The sequence below is a fragment of the Crinia signifera genome, chromosome 6, assembly GCF_055691185.1.
Source record: "Crinia signifera chromosome 6, ASM5569118v1, whole genome shotgun sequence".
In the NCBI taxonomy this organism is placed as follows: domain Eukaryota; kingdom Metazoa; phylum Chordata; class Amphibia; order Anura; family Myobatrachidae; genus Crinia; species Crinia signifera.
This window is the reverse complement of record NC_139222.1, coordinates 172,646,091-172,660,864: the sequence shown is the minus strand read 5'-3', so window position 1 is coordinate 172,660,864 and position 14,774 is coordinate 172,646,091. Positions and strand designations below refer to the sequence as shown.

The window sequence follows — 14,774 nt, the reverse complement described above, 5'->3', positions numbered from 1 at the left end:
AAGAAAATTGTCTTTCTTTTTAATGTATTCCATTCGGTATAACATCTTCAGCGCACATTTTGCACAGACTGCTGCCATCACATCAATTTCACTTTTTTTCTTCTGCCTCCATGTCGGTTTCAACATTATTCACCAAATGTTCTGTCTTTTATGGAGACTGTTAGCAATTCATCTGTGATCATTTTTACAGAGTGCAAGCAGCTGGTGCGTAAGGCATGTTTATAAAATGTTTTATATTTATTACATACAAAAAAAATAAATTGTGGATCTTGGTAAAAAGCTATGTATGCTGTATGGAGCCCCTGCTACGATCTGTCATGCGAGGCATATTTGAACATTCTGTGTGGTCTATGGGTGAACAGAACCATAACAAAATCTGAATGGTTTTTGTTTCAGGTGCAGTTTTTGTAGTATTAATAGGATCATTCTGTATAGGCTATATAGCGTTATACTCTGTTATTCAAGACCATTATTAAAAAAAAGAAATAGGTGCCTGGATTTTAATCCTCAGGTAAAGTAAGACTACAGTAAGCTTTTATTTGTTTTGTTTACGCACTAAGGGCCAGATGTATCAAGCTTCAAAAAGTGATACAATGGAGGGTGATAAACAGCCAGCCAATCAGCTCCTACCTGCCATGTTACGGACAGGGTCGAAATATGACAGGTAGGAGCTGTTTGGCTGGTTGTTTATCACTCTTCACCTATTACTTTTTGAAGCTCGAATCATCTGGCCCTAAAGGCCTGATAACCCCAAACCTCTAACATGGCAGTTAGGAGCTGATTGACTAGCTGTTTATCACTCTCAATTGTATCCCTTTTTGAAGCTTGATATATCTGGCCCTAAGAGGTTTATACAATTATGTGGGACTAGGGGGCCTGATTCAGATGTGGTTGGAGATGTGCCCTAATATGCAAAGTATTGGTGTTTGGTATTTCGCACATATTCAGGACCCATTCTGCATGTGCGAGAAAGGGCCGGACAGCTGATGATGTTTGGGGGCAGACAGGGGTGCCGAGAGGTGGCGAGTGTGCCGAGTCTGAGTGCGCCAGAGTCAGTTGTTCAGCAGCGGCATTGTAGTGCGGATGTGGGCGAACGTGGGCTGGCGTGGGGCAGCAGCATCACAGAGGTCCTTCTGAGCATCGTTCCGCTCTCTGACTCCAGGGCCTGCTGAGAGCTAGCCACGTAACTTTGGAGTTTACCGTGGCTCAACAACAGGAGGATACTTAGAGCAGGTAGTCCCTGGGTGCTGGGAGCAGCTGAGTCAGAGAGAGGCCACCTCCTGCCGGAGTACCACCAACTCTGCAGAATCCAGCCCTCCCTGCTCCCCATCCCAGCCGCCATCAGCAGTAGCAGGTGCCAGTGCCATGTTTCCAGCCCAGCAGTCCCAGACCTGATTTCCCAGCCATGTCCAGGTCACTGTGTTCCAAGGTGGAAGGTGGGTGGCTGGTTGCTCTGTGTCTGCTGCTTCCCTGCATGCTGCTGGGGCTGAGATCCAACTGTGGAAGTCAGCATGTAACCCCTGGTAGAGCATGTACTGTAACTCCATGTCAACAAGAGTGTAAACCCCTGGCAAAGCATGTAACCCATGGCAGAGCATGTAAATATACCATCCAACATGACCAATTACATTAGGTATAAAATGCTCTATTCCCTGGAGGTTGGACTCCAGCACATACCAAAATTCAAAGAGGGGGTTCACATCAACTGGCAGTGAGTCCAGGACAGTGACGTTTGGAATGGCAGAATATGTGGCACTCCTTTTTGAATATTGGACTGTGCTGCAGCCCAACCTCTGTAACTGTCACTAGCAAGAAAGTCCAGAAACAGAGCATTTTGTATCTAATGGAAAGGGTCATGTTGGAGGGTATGTGTAAATCCTTTGCAAAGAGCATGTAACCCCTGGCAGAACAGGTTAATCTCATGGCAAAGAGCATCTTAACCCCTGGCAGAGCATGTAACTCAGGGAAGTGCATGTAACCCTTTGCAAAGAGCATGTAACCCATGGCAGAGCAGGTTAATCCCATGGCAAAGAGCACGTTAACCCCTGGCAGAGCATGTTAACCCCTAACAGAGCATGTTACTCTGGGCATAACATGTAACCCCTGGCAGAGCAGGTTAATCCCATGGCAAAGAGCATGTTAACCCTTGGCAGAGAATGTTAACCACTGGCAGAGCAGGTTGATCCCAGGCCAACGAGCATGTTAACCCCCTAATATGCAATGAGCATTACGTGTAATGAGCATTATGGCATGTGGTATAATATGTAATGGGTGTGTGACATGTGTAATAGGCATTACAGTGTAAATTTTTGTACGTGTATCCACCTTGGAAGCAGTGGCATAACAACAGGTCCGCAGAGTGTGCGGGGAGCTCCGTCCGTGGAGGCCCCAGGAAGTTGTTGTACCGGGGCTCAAGATTTCTCTTGGCATCCCTGGGGGCAGAGAGGGATGGCAACTGGCTAATAATATGAAAATGGAGGTGTGATGCCTCTGCTTAGGGGCAAGGAAGAGGCCAGGGATCTCTGCTGCTGCAAAGCGATTTCCTGGCCTCTGAAACAAGCGGCTTGCACTTGATCATGGGTATCACAGGCTGCCCGATAAGTCTGATATTGTGTCCTTGGACTTTCACACCAGTAATGCAGCAGTGTGGCGCCTTCCGCATTATTAGCATATAAGTGCTAGTATCTCTGATGCCTCTATGCAGCTATAAGAACTCCTGCCTTAAATGAAATAGCCCACAAAATGCATATATTTGCCCATATGCAGACTTGTAAATTACAGACTACCACTACCACTGACCATACGCTTGGTTTGTTCAATACATTCCTGCACCAGCCCTATTCTTTGTGAAAAACCATACAGATTTACATTTCTGAATGACTCTGAATAGAGTACCAAGCTGCTAGGAAAGGTGTAGCCACTTGCCACTCACAGGGGTAAGAACAGAGGCAGAACTCTGGGAGGCAATGGAGTCATCTGCCGCCGGGGTCCTGCTCCCAAGGGGGCACCTCTCTTCCCCTGGAAGTTTAAATAAGTTATTTCTATCTATCTGAACAGAAATATATATTTTATATAAGGTTATATAGGGTTGTATGTGTGTGTGTGTGTGTGTGTGTGTGTGTGTGTGTGTGTGGGGGGGGGGGGGGGCAATATATATCTTGCCTCCTGGCAACAGGAACGAACTTACGCCACTGGGTAAGAAGGTGAGTGCCCGCCCAGCACTGAGTAGTGTACGGCAAGGAAGGTGAGGGGCCCATAAAAATGAGTCAGGGGCAATACTGTACCACACACCCTGTGAAAAGAAAGGATTCTTCCAGATTCTACTTAGCTTTCACATTTGCATAGAAGTTAGCAATGACTTTGGTACTATGCCATAGTCTTCCCTGTTTTCTAGACATGCATCATCTTTCTGAAGACATTGCTGAAGAGATGGTACCGCCAAGTAAACTGGAGAAGTGAGGAAGGGGGGATTGATGATAATGGTCAGGTATAGAAAGTATGTTGTTTATTTTACCCATGCAAGGTGCCTCATTTGTCTACCAATGGCCCAATATTGTATACTTTTTTGACACTTATTAACACATTTTCCTGAAAGTGTAACCCAACGCCCATTACTGCTATTAATTGGGCCAAAAGCCAATATATCACAATGATTGAGTTCAGTATACTTTACCTACAGTTAAAATCCGCCGATAAAAATATGACCACCATTGGCCGCTGATCAAAATACCAACAAGGTCAAAATACCGACATGGTCAAAATTCTAACATTTAAAATGCTGACATGGTCAAAAATGCCGACATTTAAATTTTTGAGAGGTCAAAAAGTAGACATGATTTTTTAAAATTTTTTAGGTGTCTCTCGACATAGGTCAACACGGACACCATATAAGTATACCACGTCCATAGGCGTGCGCACAGGGGGTGCCGGGGGTGCACAGGCACCTCCTAATGACAGGCACCCCCGCACGACTGCAGCAAGGTCCGACATCACAGAATAGCATTAGGATACACTACATCGTAGTGGGGAACCTGGCTGCCTGTAGGGGGAGCTGAAGTGCACAGACAGCTCCTCCCAGGCATTACTGAAACAGTGCTGGCCGGGGCGAGTGGCCGGGTGAGGAGTGAGGACTTCCTGATGCTGATGTTTGAAATGTGCTGCAGGTGAGCTGGAACAGGGGAGTTTGTATGTTATATGAGCACTGACTTTGTTTTAGAGGGGGAGGGGGGATGGTATAAAACATTGTGATTGTATTGGTCTAATAATGCTGGCTGCCTATTTTTGTTATGTCATAAAGGTGTGTGTTTATCAGCTTTATGTAAGTATACTGTGTGTGTGTGTGTGTGTGTGTGTGTGTGTGTGTGTGTGTGTATAGGGGGGCTTTGTATATGTATACTATAGTACATTGTGTGTGTGCATGCTGTGCCTGTATGTATACTATGTGTGTATATATGTGTGGGCTGTGTATATCTGTGTATATGTATACTGTGTGTGTGTGTGTATATAGATGGGCTGTGTGTGTGTGTATATATGTATATATATATATATATATATATATATATATATATATATAGTGTGTGTGTGTGTGTGTGTGTGTGTGTGTATAGGGGGGCTTTGTATATGTATACTATGTGTGTGGGGGGGGCTCTGTATATACTACAGTACATTGTGAGTGTGCATGCTGTGCCTGTATGTATACTATGTGTGTATATATGTGTGGGCTGTGTATATCTGTGTATATGTATAGATGGGCTGTGTGTGTGTGTGTATATGTATGTATGTATGTATGTGTATGTATATATATATATATATATATATATATATATTTTGTGTGCATACTGTAGGGGGGCTATATATATGTATACTATGTGTGTGGGGGCTATTTATGTGTATACTACATCTGTATGTGTGCAGGCTGTGTGTGTGTATGTGGGTGTGCAAAAGGGGGCTGTGCATATGTATACTATGTGTGGGGTGGCTCTGTATGTGTGTGTGTGTGCGCATGCATAGAGAGCTGTGTATATGTATATTATGTGTTCGGGCGGGCATTTGCCCCTGGGTACTTGGGGTACAAGTGTCCTGGTCCCGCCGCAGCCTCCTTTCCTTTTGAGCCACTGGCCGGATGCTGCCTGCCACTGACAAGTAAAGTAGCTTCAGTGTGCGGAATGCAGCGCCCAGCCAGCAGGCTCAAAAGGGAAGGAGGCTGTGGCTCCGGTGGGCATCTTATAGGAAGAGCACCCAGCGCTACCCGGAAGTCCGGATTCCTGGGAGTGCTGACGTGCAGTGCGCACCCCCAGCAATGAGCATGAAACTCCCCTTGTCAATGAGCATTTAACCACCCCCTTCCCAGGGAGCACGAAACCCATGGTAAAGAGCATGTGACTCCTGGCAAAGAACATTTCACACCCCTTCCCCCCATAGCATAATCTGTAATGGCCATCACAGTCTGAGGGGTAATGTGTAAGGAGCATCACGGTGTGAGGCGTAACCTGTAATGGGCATCACGGTGTGAGGCGTAACCTGTAATGGGAATTAAAGGTACAACGTGTAATGGGCATTATGGAATGTGATATACTATGTAATGGCTGTGTGATGTGTAATATGCATTACGGTGTAAATTTTTGGCGTGCGCCTTCGACACGCACAGTCCCTATTGTCCCTGTTTTACTAACATTTTTTTAAGCCCTGACATAATGTGTAATGGGCATTATGGTGTGTGGAATGGGCATTACTGTGTGTGGCATGTGTGATGGGCATTATTGTGCGTGGCATTATGTCTAATGAGCATTAGTGTGTTGCATTATGTGTAATAATAGGCGATGATGGACACGCCCAGTAGGTAGTGATGGACACGCCCCTCCAATGGTGCACCCCCTAAGAAAGCGGGCTGCGCACGCCTATGACCACGTCCTCTCGCATGGTTCACTGTGCTCGACACACTATTATATTCCTCCCCTCCATGTTCAATGGGATGATAAAGTATGAACACATTGGTTTCAAATAAAAAAATCATGAAAAACCTCATGTTGGCTTTTTGACCTGTCGACATTTTAAGTCAGTGTTTTGACCGTGTCAGAATTGTGACCATAATGGCATAATGAATGTCAGGGTTTTGAACGTGTACTGTAGGTATTTTGACCATCGGTCAATGTTGGTCTGTATTTTGGCTGTAGGTAAATTGACTGGATCCCTAACGATTTACATAATTCCCCTCCATATTATCTTAGTACATTGGCAATGTTCCATTCTTCCAATTGTTATTCCTTACTCTTCAATAAAACAAACTCTCTTCTGCTGAATTACGAGAAAAGTATCACCACAGGAATCTCTGCAACTGTTGTAAAGCATTTGGCAATTCCGCTGCCTTCTCTAATTTATATCTCTAGGCAGTAGTCATGGTGCTGCATTTTAAAAGTAAAACAAAGTAATGTGTAATTTCCACAGAAGTGACAGGGAAAAGCTTTGGTGCTGTGCCAGCAGATCAGTTCTCAATAACTGGGGACACATAGTACTTGCCCACAATGATCTAAATGTTTGGCAGGTCAAAAGTAGGAAGTGACATCAATAGACCAGAACATTGGCCATCATGACCTGAGTTATGATATCTACAGCTATAAAGCTCCAACTTGAAGGGACTGTGCAGTGAATTCAATTGTATTTCCAGAGCAGACCTTCTGTTCTATTTGAAGGCAACACATATTAACAACCAAACCTGAATATATAGTCATTGCGATTATAATGTGCTCTGTAGCATCAGTATCCACTACAATTGTCTTAGTTTGTGTGTGCATGTGTCGGGGAGGGGGTGTGAACTGAGAGGCTAGATGAGGATGGCTCTATCTGTATGTCTAGTGTCCATTTGTGTGTCTCCAAAACAGTGCCATCTGTTTGCAGTGAGTGAAACTACATCTCTTGCTTTCTCACGTAGGGTTAACACCCATCCGGGATTACTCCGGACAGTCCAGTAATTAGACCGGGTTTTCGGAGTCCGGAGTCTGGATGGGTGGCGTTCTCGGGCTATACAATGTCCGGGAACTGAAGACTGGAGGCAGGAGATCATGCGCTGTCGGGGAAAGCCAGCTAGAGACCGGCAGCGCCGGTATATATAATAGGCATTCTGGTGTTTTTTTTTAAATTGACCAGTCATGGCATAAAGTGTAATGGACATCACGGGGTGTGGCATAATGTATAATGGGCATCAGTGTGTGGCATAATGTGTAATGGGCATTACAGTGTGTGACGTGATGTAATGTGTATGTGGCATTACTGTGTGTGAAATCAAGAATAAATTTGAAGCAAATGTAAAAATCCTCCATAAGGCGGGTCAAGGGGCGGCTCAATGGGTGGGCTGTGGGTGTGTCAAAGGGTGGGTCACTGTCCGGGAATCTCTCAACACAAAGGTGGCAACCCTATTCTCACGCGTGCACAAACACAGTAGCAATCACAAAGTAGCAGACTAGCCTTCCAAGCATTTGTTTTGAGTGGGTTTACTACGGTAGTAATAAATAAATCTATATGACTACTTTAAAAAAACCTGCTGTAAAAGATAGCCTTTCAATTGTCACTGTCTTACATTCCTGTTGATATAGTCATTCATTATAATGTGGAAGATGAACTAAGCCTTGGAGATTGATAAAATGGAGAGAGATAAACTACCAACCAATCAGATCTCATTTTTCAAACATAGCCTGTTAGGAATAGGGGCATTTTAAGAGAGCAGGCCTGTGTACAGTCTCTATCAGGGTCTGGTATATTTAGCCAGCAGTGCAGTGAATACTTGGGTCAGTAAGAGACCCTAGCACTGTACCAGAGTCCAGTGGGCATGCACAGGTCTCTGGAAAAATGTACGCTGCACCATTTTCCTGATGATTTGAGCAGCAGTCTTGCTGCTGACCTGGGACTCTTGAGGGGTAAGTACTCAACAGATGGGTGCGGGTTGTGCAGTGTGCCCTGTGCCATGTCGACCCTCTTTGCACGCCACTGGTTATGAGCTGATTGGCTGGTATATTATCTCTCTTCAAGGCTTAGTTAGTACAACTTCCCCATTGAATATTTACATGCTAGAATGAACTTCATCCGTGACAGAAAGTGACAAACATAAGTATAATGCACATGTGTTTATATATGATGTTAAAAGATCCCTTACAATTTCTGCATCACTAAATATTCTTCCCTTCCAATGTACTGTACAGTACCTCATCCAGACATTACACTGCTCAACCGATACATGTAAGTGACCATATTGCTCTTCTTAAATATCATATTACATGTCCAGAAGAATTTGTTTCTGGATGCAGTCCAAGCTACAGGTCTGGTTTCCTTAGATGATATTATTTTAAATCAAAATGTTAAATAATTAAACAACATTCAGATAAGAGAATTTCCATCATGCTTGAACCGTTTCTAGATTTGGCTAATCATATTATAAATGATCCCTCTAAAGATTTCATGACTGTGGATTATACTGTCATTTCAGGTATATATTATAGAGTGTGTGCCGAGACATTTAGAACCAGACGTTTCAGGAGTTTAGCTGCATATTGATCAACGCTGTGCACGACTGTTCTGTAACTGGATATAATGGAAAATACAGCTCTGCCATTAACATAATGGAACAATAAAAACAGTAGAAGTGATTCAGGAAAAATAATGGCAGAGCCTTTATAAAGATTACCATTACTTAAAGCAGTGGTTAATTGTTTTCATTTAATCAATCGGAATAAAGTACCTAATAAAGTGTGATTCTGAGCTGGATGTAGATGCAGGGCCATCCCAAGGTATATGATCTCTGGGGATCTGCACAGTGCCAAATGATTCTAGGGAACTTCCAGCAGGGGTGGAGTTCAGCATTTCTCTGTCTGCCTTCCAGCCTGCAGCCAGACAGTGAATGTCTGTCAGCATGCTGATTGGTGAAAGGTTGGAGCTATCCACAAATCAGAGTGCTGACAGCAATTCACCTTAGGAAAGCATGTGGTTGGATGGTGCAGGATTATGATTTAATTGCCATGAATGAGTGGATAGGGTCACCAGGGCACTGCTTTGTCCAGCATGAACAATGTTAAGACGACCCTGCATAGATACAGCGAATGCCGTGACTAATGTGCACCCAATTACAGCAGTGCAAATCCATATCAGCGCATCTTTAGCTGTATCATGGGTAGCACCATTCAAATTTACACCAGCCCAAAGTAATTTCTCTGTCTGAACATGGTGCAGCTGCTGTCATTGACACACTTGCCACTGGCTAGTCACCCCCTCTTGCCCCTCAGGAACACCCACTATAACCCACTCTTCCAGAACCCAACTTCCTTCTGCATTGTGATAACTATCTTTAAAGTTCTGTATTGGGGGTTAGGGATACTACAACACAAGCAGAGGCTGCAGCACAGGCACACTCTCCAAATAGGCTCATTTTGTAGCTGAGGGTCAGGGCTTTCCAATGAGCCCAACCCCGTGTCTCTAGCCACCCGGGAACCAGAGATACTGCCAGGCAAAACTGGAACGTTTTCTCCATAGGATAACATGGGTCCCAGGGCCATCTTTTCGTATGGGCTGAATGGGCACTTGTCGAGGGGGGTGTATAAGGGTCCTATTTTGATAGCTGGGGATCCCCTTTTTCCAGGGATACCAGAATTTTGAAAATCGGCCCTGGGGAACTGGAGATATCCAACTTCAAAACAGCAGTCCACATCTGACCTGTTAATTGCACTTCCCAGCATATTTCTCAGGTTCTCTCTGACAACGTTTTTCTGAGAGTATATTCCAAAAATTGGGACTCTCCCCTTTCTGCCGACTCTATCAGCTTGTCTCTATCATGTCCAGAACCAGAGATATCAGCCTTCCATCAGCCGGTCCCTACTCCAGCTCCAAACATCTGGTGTACAGTTTTATATTTTTGTCAATGGATTGCTCTGGCTCCTGATCTCTGATCCCCAAGTTCCCAGCACCTCCTGAAAGTTGGGACTCTAGGTTTTTGTACTATTGAAGGCTTAGAAATCTATTTCCAGATAATGGTGATATATGCATTCAAACAAGCTGCCCTTCCACCGGAAAATGATGAATATTAAGCCCACTCCATTATCCAACCCTCCCCTGTGTATAAAACACCCCCTACCTCCCTGGAAGTCATTTACAAGGGACCCTTCATTCAGCTCAGTGCCCCCTTCCACACGTTAGTGTTCTCCCAACCACCACCTGTGCAGCAGTCTTGCCTACACTCCTGGAATGGCCGGGAGCCTCCCAGAAATCCGGTCCACCTCCCGCCCCCCCGGGAAGATAGGCAAGTGTCCCAAATTGTGGTAATAGCCCCCCACCCCCCCATGCCTTCTGGTTTAATTACTGGAATTCGAGGGTCCGTGGAGAGGGGGCGGGGCAAAAATGACGAGATTGTGGCCCGCAAATCACTGAGTTTTCCGGCATGGGGGCGGGGTCAAGTGATGTCAGCCTTCCTCCCGCCCTCCTGACGTGTTGCCTCTCCGGGCTTCTCCCGGAGAGGTGAATTTGAAAGTAGGCAAGCATGCTGTGCAGTAAAGGAGTAATTAGCAGAAGTTACTGCTCCAGGTCCTCCTACATGTTGAGTGGAAGATAGAGCAACCCCTGCCACCCGTGGGATATTTAAGCTGCTGCTGATAGAACCCCCCACCCCTAGGAGGGGAGAATGGGTAAGGGCCCCAGTGCATTGCTTTGCCCAGGGGCCCACACTGCTGTTAAGATGGCCCTGATGGGTCCCGCTAATTCCAACCCCCACCCGGTTCCAGCAGCTGCCAGTTCCCCCTCCGGCATCACAGAAGCTCGAGGTTGATCTCAGTCAAACCCCAATTGCTGGGCCTTCAATCTGATACCTGGTCCATATAGGTTCATTGGTTCTAGAGATATTGCAGGTAAACCAATTTTTTTCATTTCTGAAATGTAATTTCATGGCTGTTCATATTATTTGAGGACAGATTTCTCTGGAACCAAATGGCCCAGTTTCATGGGACCAAAATCATTCGAAGCCCACACTTAAATGGGTCAGTTGATTCTGAAGATATACAGGGGCGGATTGGCCCACCGGGAAACCGGGCCGTTTCCCGGTGGGCCGGCAACTTTTCTAGCAGAATGGCTGCCTATGCTACCTAACTGGGCTGCCGCGGCGTCTGTGCTGGCCTGGCTGGCCGCGGCACTGCGCCCTAAATGAAGATGGCTGCGTGTGTACGTCCGTTCCCTCCCTCCTCCCTGCTGCTGCGGCTGCAATGAGCTGCAGATACAGCCGCTGGCAGCCAGGGGGAGCGCCTCTCAGACTGATGACGTCAGCCTGAGAGACGAGGAGCAACAGCGCTGTGGCCGGGCTGCAGCCTTCAGAAATATGTGAGTGAGTCACACTGTGGGCTCTGGGGACACTGGTTGGAAACCTTTTTAGGGAATTGGGGGGGAGGAGGGAGGGGAAGGGGTGAGAGAGAGACTCAGTCCTGCCACTGTGTGTGTGAGGGACATGGGGAACAGCATGTGCCAGTTTTACAGTGTAGGCTGTGCTGGAGGGGATTATTTGTATATGTGACATGCCTGTACATGAGGGGGAAGGGGGTCTGTGACAGTCTGCTGTCTGCATTAGGGCAGACAGATTCACTGTGTAAGTTAGATCCCCCTCCAGCTCAGCTCAGCTTCCCCATAGGCAAACATGTGACATTCAGGACCCCCCCCCCCCCCCCATAGGCAGACATGTGACATTCAGACCCCCCCTTCCCCCATAGGCAGACATGTCAGACTTATTCTAATTCTGAATATGTCTAAAATGTCTGCCTATGGGGTGGGGGTAGAGAATGAGCTGTGCTGCGCTGGAGGGATGTACATGTGACATGTCTGTGTATAGGGGCTGTGCTGGAGGGGTATGTGACTTGTCTGCCTATGGGGGGGGGGGTGCTGGAGGGCCTGGGGCATGTGAATATGTGACAAGTCTGCCTATTTGTGGGGGGCTGTGCTGGAGTGGGATCTGATTAGTGACATGTCTGCCTATGGGGGTGGGGCATGTACTCAGGCCCGGCGACAGGGAGGGTCAAAGGGTACAGCTGACCCGGGGCATGGCTGCGGCGATGATGCACTCAGTCACCTACACAGCACCTTACTCACCCGGCCGCCCACTCAACCCTCCTGCCGCACAAGTTCCTTCACCCACCACCCAGCCACACTGTGGGCGTTACATGTATAGGCGTCATTACTACTGCGGGCATTATGTGTATAAGTATCGTTACTACTGCGGGCATTATGTGTATAAGTATCGTTACTACTGCGGGCATTATGTGTATAAGTATCGTTACTACTGCGGGCATTATGTGTATAAGTATCGTTACTACTGCGGGCATTATGTGTATAAGTATCGTTACTACTGTGGGCATTATGTGTATAAGTATCGTTACTACTGCTGGCGTTATGTGTATAAGTGTCAGGGTTCGCAAATATGCGCTATAGCGCATATTTTACCATAAAACGGTCACCGGGGACTCAGTTTTTCAAACTGAAGGGGTCCCCGAGGACGCGCTTAGCTGCGCCTGTGAGCCGCTGTAAGCCAATCACTGCAGCAGCCGCCGGGACCCACTCATTGCACAGTGGCCGCCCGGCAGCCAATCACTAAAGCCGCGCGCCCTGCCTTTTGTTTTGAGAGCAGGTTCACTGTCACCGTGTCTGTGGCTCTGTGCATCCTTCTGCCTCCCCCACTGTGTAAGTCGATTCTGCTGCTGAGGGCGGGGGACGGGATGCGATATATTGGGCATATCGGTGTGTGCTGTAATGTGTACTGGGTATTCCGGTGTGTGCTGTAATGTGTACTGGGCATTACAGTGTGTGCTATAATATATACTGGTCATATCGGTGTGTGCTATAATATATACTGGGCATATCGGTGTGTGCTATAATGTGTACTGGTCATTACGGTGTGTGCTGTAATGTGTACTGGGCATTATGGTGTGTGCTATAATATCGGTGTGTGCTATAATGTGTACTGGGCATATCGGTGTGTGCTGTATGTGTACTGGGTATTACGGTGTGTGCTGTATGTGTACTGGGTATTACGGTGTGTGCTGTAATGTGTACTGGGCATTACGGTGTGTGCTATAATATATACTGGGCATATCAGTGTGTGCTATAATGTGTACTGGGCATATCGTTGTGTTCTATAATGTGTACTGGGCATATCGGTGTGTGCTGTAATGTGTACTGGGCATATCGGTGTGTGCTATAATGTGGTGTGTGCTATAATGTGTACTGGGCATTACGGTGTGTGTTATAATATATACTGGGCATATCGTGTGTGCTATAATGTGTACTGAGCATTACGGTGTGTGCTATAATGTGGTGTGTGCTATAATGTGTACTGGGTATTACGGTGTGTGCTATAATGTGTGCTGGGCATAACGGTGTGTGCTAGAATGTGTATTGGGCATTACGGCGTGTGCTATAATGTGTACTGGGCATTACGGTGTGTGCTATAATGTGTACTGGGCATTACGGTGTGCGCTATAATGTGTACTGGGCATAATGGTGTGTGCTATAATGTGTACTGGGCATAACTGTGTGTGCTATAATGTGTACTGGGCATAACTGTGTGTGCTATAATGTGTACTGGGTATAACTGTGTGTGCTATAATGTGTACTGGGTATTACGGTGTGTGCTGTAATGTGTACTGGGCATAACGGTGTGTGCTATAATGTGTACTGGGCATATCGGTGTGTGCTGTAATGTGTACTGGGCATATCGGTGTGTGCTGTAATGTGTACTGGGCATATCGGTGTGTGCTATAATGTGGTGTGTGCTATAATGTGGTGTGTGCTATAATGTGTACATTATTACATGATGTGTACATAACGGTGTGTGCTATAATGTGGTGTGTGCTGTTATGTGTACTGGGCATTATGGTGTGTGCTATAATGTGTACTGGGCATTACGGTGTGTGCTATAATATATACTGGGCATATCGGTGTGCTGTAATGTGTACTGGGTATTACGGTGTGTGCTGTAATGTGTACTGGGCATTACGGTGTGTGCTATAATATATACTGGGCATATCGGTGTGTGCTATAATGTGTACTGGGCATAACAGTGTGTGCTGTAATGTGTACTGGGTATTACGGTGTGTGCTATAATGTGTACTGGGTATTACGGTGTGTGCTGTAATGTGTACTGGGCATAACGGTGTGTGCTGTAATGTGTACTGGGTATTACGGTATGTGCTGTAATGTGTACTGGGCATAACGGTGTGTGCTGTAAAGTGTACTGGGTATTACGGTGTGTGCTGTAATGTGTACTGGGTATTACGGTGTGTGCTGTAATGTGTACTGGGCATTACGGTGTGTGGTGTAATGTGAATTGGTACTATTATGTGGCCACACCACTTCCCCAAAAAAAACATGCCTTAAATTTTTGGCGCGTCCCTTCGGCACGCACTGTCCCTATGTTTGGATTTATATAGTTGCTAGTACTGTATATCTGTATCTTTAAGCAAGTGGGCCAATTGATACCTCCCCCCCCCCCCCCGACCCACATGTGCCATGCTGGGGAGAAGGGGAGAGGAGGTTTTATTCTGTTGGGACCCAAAAAAGTCAGGTAGGACCCCAATTTTTAGAAGTGAAGGGTCCCCAGGACCCACTTATTTGGGGGGCTTTGGCAAACACTGAGTGTTGTTACTACAGCGGGCATTATGTGTATAAGTATCGTTACTACTGCAGGTGTTATGTGTATAAGCGTCGTTACTACTGTGGGCATTACTTGTATAAGTATATGCCCAAATGTTATTTATATTATT

At 46.2% G+C, this 14,774-nt stretch overlaps 1 protein-coding gene across 2 annotated transcripts in view; it reads right to left on the bottom strand.

Annotated features, from left to right (window-relative positions):
* The window catches only part of GLP2R (glucagon like peptide 2 receptor), a 154,746-nt gene that overhangs the window by 113,254 nt on the left and 26,718 nt on the right, over positions 1–14,774 (bottom strand). The gene's annotated exons all lie outside the window — the stretch shown is intronic.